General features: G+C 34.0%; 1 pseudogene across 1 annotated transcript; it reads right to left on the bottom strand.

Annotated features, from left to right (window-relative positions):
- Window positions 1-1,489: 1,489 nt before the first annotated feature.
- LOC149153696 (linoleate 9S-lipoxygenase 6-like) lies at window positions 1,490-7,585 on the bottom strand (annotated as a pseudogene). The gene is made up of 9 exons (XR_016263334.1): window positions 7,576-7,585; window positions 6,606-6,889; window positions 6,030-6,282; window positions 5,589-5,929; window positions 5,397-5,482; window positions 5,155-5,262; window positions 2,737-3,041; window positions 2,370-2,633; window positions 1,490-2,276 (listed from the first exon to the last, which is right to left on the bottom strand). The product of XR_016263334.1 is annotated as a linoleate 9S-lipoxygenase 6-like (transcript).
- Window positions 7,586-12,312: the final 4,727 nt, after the last annotated feature.

The raw sequence follows: 12,312 nt of genomic DNA, 5'->3' as shown, positions 1-12,312 counted from the left end.
AAGATAAGGAAATACATCATATTTATAGAATCTTGTAGACTCTAGACTTCAAATTTTCTCTCAAAGTATTTGCTAAATGATATGATTAAGTCTTCAAAAAGAATCTCTTTGTATGGCATATCCAACAATATCTATGGTCACATCAAACCTACTTTAAACTATTTAATCTTTCTTTATTGAAATAGATTCTTAATAAGGATCCTATAACCATTTGGCAATATCTACTCTTGAGATAAATTACTTTTACAAAAACATATAAATATTGTCTTTAAAACATATACAATCTTCACTATGCATGTAACCTATAAAAAATTCTTTGTACTAAAAAATAGGGTACAATTTAACAATGTCAAAGTCATGTACCATCGGGTTGTATGTTTTTGCTATTTCAAATTGATGAAACATATAGTATTAGCATTGATTGTGATGATTAACTAATATCATAATCTTTTTTGGAAAGTATTGGACGAAGCACTAGTGGCTTGGAGGGAGAAACCATTGTTTATTTTCCTAACATAAGTTTCCAAATCTAATTTAGAAAGTAATGATCCAAGAGAATTGCAAGAATACTAAAAATATATTTAACAAAATTAGTTATCATAATTACTATAAAGACACATTTAACATTCAAAAAACATAACAACCATAATTCTATCATTTTGTTTCCATTTACCATGATTGATAATAGTAAGGGACTGAGAGCTATTGAGGAAAAGATTAAAAAAAATTAAATCAAAACCACACATAATGCTATGGAAAATCCATTTTCTAGCCTCACAGAGTGTATTTGCGAATGTTTTCAAGCCCTCCCAACATACCCAAAATATTGTTTAAACTACTAAGTTTAGGATTTTGTTTTCCATGAACCACGGCCATAGCATGGCCATGTGGTGGTTTTCATTTAAATCAAGAAATAATAAATAATTTATTATTTATTAGAATAGGTAAGGTTGTATTTTCAATAACATAGTTAACAGAGTAATCATGTATAGCATTCAGTGGCAAAATTTCATTGCCATTGGTATGGGACTCCGTCAGGACCTCAGCCCGCTCGGAGGAAAGCGGGTTTGACTTCAAAACGCCAAAAATGTTACCAAAGTGGCTGAGTGAATTATGAAATGAAATGAACATGGGGAATAAATTACAAGATAAAATGAATATAAATATATATGATTCGATTGAAGTATCTCACAAGATCGAAAAGTTATGAAGTCCTCTGAATCAAATATAAATATAAATATAAAGAGTCATCGATTGCTATCATATTCATAGATATCAATAGACATGGATTACTAACATCTCTTATTCATCCATATGAATAGTCATGAATTTATACTAAGATCCTTATTTCTTAATTAATGGATTTCAACGCACCACTGTTATTTACCAATACATGACATTATGAATTAATGCCTTATCAGTAAAACTATTATTGTTTATTAACCAATCACATTGTACTCACACATTTTTTAATATATGACATTCTAATGGCACATGGTGTAAATTAAATAGCAGTGCTGTTGGGAATTCCCTTGCCAGTGAGTCCTCCTTTGTGAGTCATATCTGAGGTGTTTGGATAAAGCAAAGTATAGGGAACCTTGGCCGGACCACACCTGTTCTTCAGTATTTCCGAATTCAGGTTTCTTTCTGTTATATTCTTCTCTATCAACTTCAACTTTGTTCCGAAACGTTCAAAAGCCTCTATCACACGTTCATCGTCACTCCATTCATTCGTGGCTCTCTGCCCCAAATAAACCTCGTCTGTTGAATGCCTCGACAGGATTTCTATGAGGGCTATACCAAGGGTGGTTTGAAATGGGTTACTTAGAGTTCTAAGGATAGCCAAGTCTGGATTCTCCTCCAGCTCTGAGAACTCCTGGGACCCTTCTTCAGGTACTAACCTTCTGCTGATGGTGGGGCGATCAGGCATGTATCCGCCGTAAGAGTATTGCCCGTAATCAACCGCAGCGTGAAGAGCCGAGGCCACCCATATGATTGTTGTTATTGCCTTTTCAATTTCTTCCACGCTCTCCATGCTGTACCACCATGTCTCGTCCTTCTTGTCTCCGTGACCAACATTTCTGATTTCGGTCCACCATGCTTGAAGCTCTGTATCAGATTTCACTGCATCATCACTCTGGTAGTACAAGGACAGGTACTCCTTAACCCATGAAACTATTGCGAACCATATCTCCAATCCATCCACAGCATAAGGGTAGTCTTCGATCATCAGCTTCAGCCCGTAGGGCGTTGATGAGTCCACCACTGCCATACCCCTGTCAAGTTGTAGCCACATATATATATTAATCAAAATTCACATGGATGAAACAGATCGAGATTAGATTTTAGGCAGTATTAATTATGATTACCTCTTAAGGAGATCTGCAGGCAACCCTTGTTCGTCAAACCTCCAGTCCTTGTACGCTACCGCAGACATCTCCATGCTATACTTTCCAGGAAATACTGTTGTTTCAAGAATGCCTCCACCATTTATAAGAATTTGGCGAGCCAGAGCATTAATGTTCATGGTGTCTCGGAAATGGGGACTCAGTAGCTTATACACGGGATGCATCACACTCAGCTGTCTGTTGGTGGCGATGACAATTGGCTCCGTGACTGCGTGAGTCTTAAGCCTGAAAAAATCCCACCATTACTCAGTTGGGACCCTATATTATATAATGATATTGTAAATACTAAATAGATTCTGAATATATATTCCCAATTCTGCATGCTTACCAGTGGCTGATAAGCTCATGGTAACCAGAATCATTAACGGCTACGTAGCATTTGGCGAGCTGCCATAGAGCTCCTTGTGCGCCTTCCTCTGCAGGAGTGAACACCTTCTGAACACTTTCGCGGCGTTGATGTGAAGGGGGTAGGCTCAGCTCGATTGCGACTGGCCTTAATGTGCCATCCTTCTTAAGGAACAGAATTATTCGAGAAGCATATATCTTGGTGGTAGGCAGAGCGTTGATTCGGTTCACATAAGGCATGAAGACGTCATGGTGGTCCAGAATGAACAGCCTGTTGTTCTCCAGACTCTGAACGTACACATCATATTAATTTACAAATACGTATCTTTGAATATCATACCTTCGAAAGTGATCCAATTTCTTGACTATAAGATTTTTAATAATTTAATACATCTGACCAAAGATAAGAGACCTATAATATTAGTTTATATATACGTATTTTTGAAATCTTCAATATAAGATTTTTAACAGTATAATTGCCTTTGATAAGAGACCTATCATATTAATTTATAAATACATATATTTGAAAGGATCCAAGATTTATGTTGGACTATAAGATTTCTGATAATTTAATATACATCCTTCCATCGACACGAGATATACTTTTTAAATTGAAGTTCGTCTTAAACGGTTAATATTTATTATTATTTGATAATAATTTAATTTTTTTAATTATTTGTAATTAATAATTTATTTTTTGTTAGGGTGAATTTTCTTTTAGCCATAAAATTAATTTATTCATAATGGTTTTTGGTGATTATGTGTTATAGACTTATTGTTTTCGTTGGAAAATAAGGATATCGTAAAAGAGATTTGATGAAAGTTTTTGGAATTGTTTTTAAAAATGATTTAATTATTATATTTTATAGAGGTGTATATATTTTATTTTCTATTAGATTTGAATTTGTGATGTGTTATCACTGAGTATATATTTTAAATTATTATATTCACATAATTGTAAGTAATAAGTAATTTCATTTATTGAAGCTAGTTTTGAAAGGAAAACAAATATATTAGAATTGATACATTAAGAGAAGTTTCATATTTTATAATATTTATAGATGATGTAACTAGCTTGATTTCGGCTTATCTCTGAAAAACAAATTAGGCGAGATGTTTGAGAAAATCATGTTCTTGAAAGAGAGACTAACATATTGTTGAATTGTTTGAGAACATATAATGATTGAGAATATTGTTCCATCCAATGACTTTAAGCATTATTGTAATAGGTTTTAGATAAAGCAAGAGAAGATGATACTCCTCAACATAATGGTACTATGGAAATGATGAATTAGTTGAAATGGTGAGAAGTATCTCAAATTTAAGATTTGAAAAATATTTTTGGGTAGAAGCACTAAGGATAATTTGTTCTTCATCATCACCTAGTATAATTAGAGATGGTGGCATTCATGTAGAAGTTTGATATAAAGTATTCTCATCTGAAATTTTCTTGACGTTAAGCATTTATGCATAATTCATGTTAATCTCCACAAATAAAATTTGAGGGGATTGACAGCCTATTTAGCATAAACTCTATTTGGATATAGAGTCAATTTACTTGCAAGTAACCCATGGTATTATCACATTATGTAGTCTATTTAATGACATGATGAACCCATTGTAAATTGCCACTTGAGTCATTACTAGAGCATGGTAAAAGAAAAAAGACACTTTAAAAATGTTAAAGAATTTGTTGGAAAAATCACTTAAATTGTTTTTTTAATAAACTTTTCATAATTTTATATTTAAATGATTATTATATTTCTAATAGTTCTCTTTTGCATATAACAATTTCAAGGTTGAGTGAGTCTAAAGATTAAGAACATGTGTTTCCTTGTAAGAAATCACATGCTCAAAACCATAAAAGAATAAAATATATATACCTTATTAAATTTTAGTAATCTAATTATTTGCCAATAAATTAATTATCCCACACACAAGTAAATTCCTTTTTCCTTGTAAGAAATCACATGCTCAAAACCATAAAAGAATAAAATATATATACCCTATTAAATTTTAGTAATCTAATTATTTACCAATAAGTTAGTTATCCTACACACAAGTAAGTTCCTTATCTCACAAACCAGAAGTATAATACACAAAGAATAAAATATATATACCTTATTAAATTTTAGTAATCTAATTATTTGCCAATAAGTTAGTTATCCTACACACAAGTAAGTTCCTTATCTCACAAACCAGAAGTATAATACACAAATACGGATGTTTGACTTATCAAATTATCAAATATAAAATCGTAAATAGTTACTGCATTGAAATATGGGATCTTTATTATACTATACTGTAAATATTTGTTACCATTCTGCATGCAATGAATTTCATTTACATAATTACATAAGCAGAATCGGATTAAGAAACACGTATAACGTTTGGATGATACCTGCTTTACTGTTAGCCCATCGAGATTCTTTTGTATATGTGAAGCGTTAATGGAACTGATCTGACAACCATATATCTCTGGGTCCAGTTTACTTCTCGGAGGAAAACTCTGTGAAATCAATCATTCTGTCACTTGAACCATTGATAACATGAAAACAATGTAAAGTAAGGATAACTTAAAATCAAACGAGTTGAGTTTTGTATATCTATAATGGCAGAAGGGGCCAGCTCTTTGCTAATTACTTGAAGTCTCTGTATAACAACAGGATGGACACCGGCCAACATCTGGCGCGCAAACTCTTCGTCTGTCCTCCACGCAAATTCGTCAGCTGTGTAAATTCATTCCATAATTTGTATCAATTTCAATTAATATCTGGTTGAAATTTAATGCAGAATAAGAACATGAAGGGATCAGTTTAGAAGAAAAGTACTGACTGGCAATAACTTGAGGAAGCGGATATTTGAGCAACTTTTCGCCGTCTGTTGTGAGGAACTCCTTGATGAGTTCAAGAGGGATGAGACTCGTGATAGCGTCCAGAATTGGGTTCTCGGGAAGCTTTATACCGTCGGAGTAGAGCTTCATCATGTCTTCAAAGGAATCGAATTCGTTGGGGTTGGATCGAACAGAGATTGGAGCCCTGGTATCAGGAATTGGACGACTGACTTGAGGGCATACGCCAAGAAATCAGACATTTTCAGATGCCCAAAACGTTCATCTCTTGGAACGTAGATGTCAAGGCTCATGTCTAATGGCAATCTGCTTTCGGTAGCGGGGTCTGTAATGCCACAAAATCAACGAATGCCAGACAATTAAGCAATTGAGAGGGAACATAGGGATTGTGTTGTTTTATAGATCGGCACTACAAATGAACTAACCTGTTTTTGTAGGAGGGCGGCCCGTTCTACCTCTCCGCGGGTATGGAAACTGTTGTGACCCTCCCAGCACTGGTCGGCTGAGCTCCACACTCTTGTCTGGGTCTCCGAGATCATTGTAGAAATCGTAGTCATACACTCTGTCCCTCTCCTTCCTCTCACTCTTTGCCATTCCATCGTATTCGCCTCTCAGGTTTAGCAGTTCCTCCTTCCTCAGTTTTATGAGCGAGGGAGGACAATTCGCAGGGAGATAGCTCTGCAGATTACAATAAAACACGGTTAGTAGCGCAAAATTTCGTCAGTTCCTATTCAAAGCATTGTGCCCGATCTCATAGATGTGATCAATGTTAGGGTGGTTCGATGTCATAGATGTCATGATCAATGTTACGGTGGTTTCGTGTAGAGAATTTATGGTTTTGGGCAAAACCTTATGTTCTACATAAATATCATGGGCAAAAACAAAAGTTCTCATATAAACCTGGTGGTCGAGAAGTACTTAGCAAAATTTACGTGCACCACACTGAAAATCAATGAAGGTTGCACAAAACACTACATAAAGATCATATATATACATATTACCCGATTGGAGAAAAAGATACGGCCTCTATTGTCTGTAGAAGCGGGATAAACCCATGAGTTGCAGTCGAAATGAACGTTCCCATGATGGGGAACTTCAAGGGTGAGTGAGTTGAGGAAGAACTCATCATGATGCGAATTGGTGATAAAGACAGCTCCAGGGGGTCCGAAGTCGGAGTCCCAATCAAAGTCGATACCATACGTAGTCTGGCCTGTAACGAGTCTTTCAGGGGTAGAAATCCAGTTTTGTAGACGCGCTTTCTCGCCGAACTTTCCACTTCCACTGCCTGCAGATGAATTTTCGAACAACTTACATATTAAATTATAGAAAAATGGGTCAATCTGCGAAATTAATTGAAAAAATGGGAAAAAGGAGAAAACAGCTTGAAGATTGAACCTTTAATGTATATGAAGGGAAAGCAGCACCCACTGGAATCCATTTGAGAAATTTTTTGGACGATAATTTAGATAAAAGAATTTCAAAATATTTTGTAGATGCAATGTTTAATCATATTTTTGAGGTGTAAAAAAACTTATAAAACACCTAAAATTATGAAACTTAGATTACTGCCACTTTATATATCTGTTAACATTAAATGATCAAATACTAACATTATATATTTGTTAACAAAACATTTATCTCTGTACGTGCCCCATTAATTGATCAATAGTGGCCAGCCTATTTTTCCAACCCAAAATTTGTCTCTGCCTTGGAGAATCAATAGTGGCTCCTTCATTTTCCAAGTAAACGTGTCTCGATATGCTTTCACCAACTTTAAAGATGATATTAATACCTTCCTACAAAAGAAACCCTCAAAACAAAACATTTATTTCATACTTTCACCCACTCAACAAGATTTCCCAATTTTCTTATTGAAACACTTCATACTTTCACGAAATTAAATGGTTTTCCATCTTCTTAACCAAAAGCCTCTCTCCATATCTTCACTTTCCATCTTCTTAACTAAAGTACCTCTCTCCATATCTTCACCAACTTTAAGATTAAATATTAACTCAATTTTTCTAATCAAAACACTTTTCTTGATATCTTCACCAATTTCAAATTTTAATCTTTTCATTTTCCTAACCAAAGATATCTTTCTATTCATTCGCCAAAATGGTGAAAGATTAATATTGACCCTTCCATTTCCAAATTAGATACTTTACCCTTCCATATTCTTAATAAAAAGACTTCTACCTATACATTCTCTATACATTTTCCCACTTCAAAGATTAATATTGACCTTTAGCTAAATAATTCTTTCTGTACTTTCACCAACTTGAAGAATCAACATTGGCACCTCCACTTTCCTAGTCGAACAATTCTTTCTCTTCCTTCATCGATTTAAAGAAACAATGTTAGCCCCTCCATTTTCCCAACCAAACGCTCCTCTCTACACCTTCACAATCTATGTTAGAACAAGAGTTGAGGGATCACCTTCACCAAGTCAAGGTCATCATTTTCAAACACTTTGTTACGCAAAAATACTTCCTCATAAGGTGATGTAGGAGCATCTCTAGTCATTCAAGGAGTGAATTGATGTGGATGAACAAGAAGGACGAACTCATCCAATAATGTGAAAATGGTGTGGATTGAATAGGTTACATGGAGACTAAATCATCATGTGACATGTGTTGTAATGTTTTGGACATTATGAAGTGCAAGGAGTAGTTGTGTGGAAGGCCTAAAAAGTCTTTAATGGTTGTTGATCTAGGAAGAGGATCAATGACCAAGATTAATGCGAGGCTTTTGTAAATGATTAGAGTGAAGGTCACCAAAAGTTCCACAAAGGAATTTTGGGTTACCTTATGAACCATGGATTCCTAGATATGATTCCTATAAGATGTTGGTGAGGACAAAAGGAAGGGATTGGATAAAAGTATCACATCCCATGTAAGGATGTCATCTGGTATGTGACATATACAAATGGTGGATCCATGGAGAATAAAGGAAATTAGCATGGAGGTTGGGAGAATTGTTGGGTGATTATAGGAAGTAGTTATTATGAGGCTACATAGTGCACTTGGATTGGAAACCTTACCATGGTTTGGTAGGAAATTGAATTTAGTCTAGGAAACTAGAAATGAGGATGAAATCAAGAAAAACATGAAAGAAATAAAATTGAGGATCCTCATCGTTGGGTTGATGGAAATAAAATTGAGGTTCTAGCTCCAATATCCTTCTATGCAAGTTAAGAAAAACACCCTTCACACTTTACAAATGGTAAAACTATTGATATAAGTTGTTAAATAATGGAAAAAAAAAACCCTTATAATCTACTTGCAAGATTCAATGATATCTAAAAATAAGAATTCAAATAAAAACACTAAATCAACACAAAGTAAATGGGGTTAAAAGGAGGAGATTATATTATCAAGAAGAAAGAGATACATCAACAAGATCTATACCTATGAATTGATGTGACTTAACCAAGTCCATTCTCCTTGTGGTTTGATCATCTCCAAAGATCTATTATGTCTATTGGTCTTAAAATATTCACCAACCCTTTTCTCTTTAAAATTCCATAAAAATGGGCCAATAAAAGGAACATTGCATTAAGTTGGGTAGCACTTTCAACATAAAAAAGAGAATCATAGTAGTGACAACCTAATGTCCAATACCAAGTCTAGACATTTAGAGGGGATTCACACCAAAATATTGATAGTACATATATTAAAGATGATTTTAAATAGAGTATGAGGTTGTTAATGCTTTGGTATCATTAATGTGGTCCATTACTTAAGGAATCCCATGGCATAATATGTACCTAATATCAATCAAGGATGACCAAATCACCATACTCCATAAAAAAAACACATTGATATTTTCACAAGTAGTTTATTTTGACATAATAAACATGGAAAAATGTGACCCCAACAAAAAAAGGTGCACTAGACTTTGTAAAAATAATTAAGTTTTAATTAATCTACATAGATTAAATTCACAACAGGTATTAACTTAATCACCATAGGTTAATTCACACAATGTATCAGTTTAAGTTTAATTTAATCAACCTAAGAGAATGGCTACATCAATTTTGACCTTTTCAATGGGTGTGCACTACTCAAGGAGATCATGCTCATTAATTTTGATTTTTATCCCCTTCTATACACATTTAGGGGAGAAAGTAATGCACATGATTAATATCAAGGTTAATATATGGTCTATAAAGGTATGTGCTATACGCAACTATAGGTTTTAACTCTGTAGAGTTAATTGTTGCAACCATATTCTTAATGAAAATAGAAAAGATGCAATGGTGCACGCGCGCGCGCGCACACACACACACACATTTAACACAAATATTTTACCTTAGAAATCCAAACCGGGAAAACCATTTTTTTCTTCTTCAGTATACTTTATCTTTACAATGCTACAATACTATATGTATACCCCTTAAATCCATTAACCCTAAATTAGAATATAACCAATAATTATTTAACTAGAATTATATTACCACAACTTAAAATTGTGTGCCATGAAACCAATAAAGGAAAAAACCCATACCAAGAAAAAATTATAAATAAAAAAATCTTTATAAAAAACTATCAATGATTTTTTTTCTCAATAGGCCCCTTTAGGGCCCTACACAAGGGCTATCACCCCTTAGAAGGGGAGTCTCCACCCCATATGACCCATCATTACGCTCGATGCAATGAATCATGCATGGGGATTTTCGAGTAATGGATATAACACATACCCAACATTCTCCCACTTGTTTGCATTGAATATTGGGGAACGCAAGCTTTCTTGATCAATGATTTATGGAACCAATGCCCATTATTTCTTTGCAGCAAGAAAAGTTCTCAGTTGTCATAGATGTTGTTAGTGAATCTATAATATTCTTCAAAGTGTCCACCTTCACCTACAACACTTACTTTTCTATCTCTGAAAAAATGATACTAAAAATCAATCTGCTTTGCCTTAAAATGATAATTTTAGTTATTTTCTAGAATATTACACTCTTACTATCACGATCTATCCTCAAAGTTTGTTGTACAACCCAATACTTGAACACAATTTTTGTAACCATATTGCTTCCTTCCTTGCATGAGTGGATGTTATGTATTTAACTTCTATTGTTAAGAGTGTGACTATAGAATGTCTCTTGTTCATCTAATTGGTTGCTCCTCTAAATATATTAAACATATACCCACTTTTAAATCTTTTTTGATCTAGATCTCCAACCCAATATACATCAACAAACCTATGTGTGTCCAACACTCTGTCCAATCTTAATATTCCTTGGTAGCAAAATCCATAGAAAATAGTTCCATGTAAATAGATGAAAAACTTATTTACTATTTCCCAATAGTCATTCCCTAGTTTTGACATATACTTACTCAAAACTCATGTTGCATGTGTAATTTTTGGACTAGTACAAACCATGCATACATCAAATTTCCAACCGCACCAACATATGGAACATGGGACATGTTGTCTTCCTATTCCTGTGTCTTTGGACAATGATTTATAGGTAAATTTATAGCTACAGGGATAAGGGCCTTTACTAGTTTACATTCTTGCATATTAAACCTTCACAATATTGTCTCGACATATTTCCTTTGATTTAACTAGAGATTCATGTTTCTCTATCTCTTTTAATTTCCATGCCCAAAATAAAATTTGGAACACGAATATCCTTCATGTCAAATTTAGAGGACAACTGAGTTTTCACATCATGGATGATCGTCGTCATTTCCAATTAGCAACATGTCATCCAAATACAAGACCAAATAAATATCATGATCAACAACTAACTTAAAATATACACTCTGATTTGCTTTTAATCTTATGAAACTAAGTCCCAATATATAAGTATCAAATTTTTGATACCACATCCTTATTGATTACTTTAACCCATACATGGACTTTTTCAACCTGCATACTAACTCTTCTTTTCCTTCACTACAATGTCTTTTAGTTACTTCATGTAGATTTACTCTTGTAGATCCCCATGTAGGAATGTTGTTTTCACATCCATTCATTCTACTTCAAATTAAAAATTAACAACAGTAGATTAAAAAAATCTAGTACAAGTTAACTTGCCAATGAGAAAATTTTTTCACTAAAGCCAATTCCCTCTACCTAGGAATAATTTTTTGCCACTAACTAAGCTTTGTATTTCTCATTTTTTTCTTTTGCATTAAAATTCTTCTTGAAAACTCATTTTCTGCCAATGGGATTTTTTCGAGAATGTTCTTCTGTAGAGTCTGTTTCATCACCCTTCAATTCAAACTTTATTGTCTCTGGCTCTTTCTCCCTTGGTAGGAATTACTATTTGACAACATCTTTGATTTCTCTAAATATTACATCTCAACTATACACAACCTTCTTAGTTTTTGGTGATCTAGGTGGATATTGGTGGCTACCTACTTATTCCACTTGGACCCCCATGATTGTTTCTTTCAGTTTTTCAGTTTCCTTATTTGTAGCACAATTTACTATTTTTGGTAGTTTTTCGGGTCTTGAACTTCCGGAGCCATTTTGAGGCCCTAAACGACATTATTTTGGGAAAAATAAGACTGATATGGATTGTTTACCAATGTTGGTCATTCAAAAGTTGTATTCCTCAGATAGATCTTTCTAACGAGGTATTGTGTGCGTCAAATGAAGATCGTATGCCAAAGTTATGACCTCGGGAAGTTGATGTACCAATTTACCCAAATAGGGCCCATAGTTTGGCGCTTCATCTCCTAGGGTTAGGTT

Source organism: Pinus tabuliformis, chromosome 9 (assembly GCF_031772625.1).
Source record: "Pinus tabuliformis cultivar Carrire ecotype Pingquan chromosome 9, CPIR1, whole genome shotgun sequence".
In the NCBI taxonomy this organism is placed as follows: domain Eukaryota; kingdom Viridiplantae; phylum Streptophyta; class Pinopsida; order Pinales; family Pinaceae; genus Pinus; species Pinus tabuliformis.
Note: the sequence above shows the minus strand (reverse complement) of the source record. Positions and strands in the feature narration are given on the sequence as shown.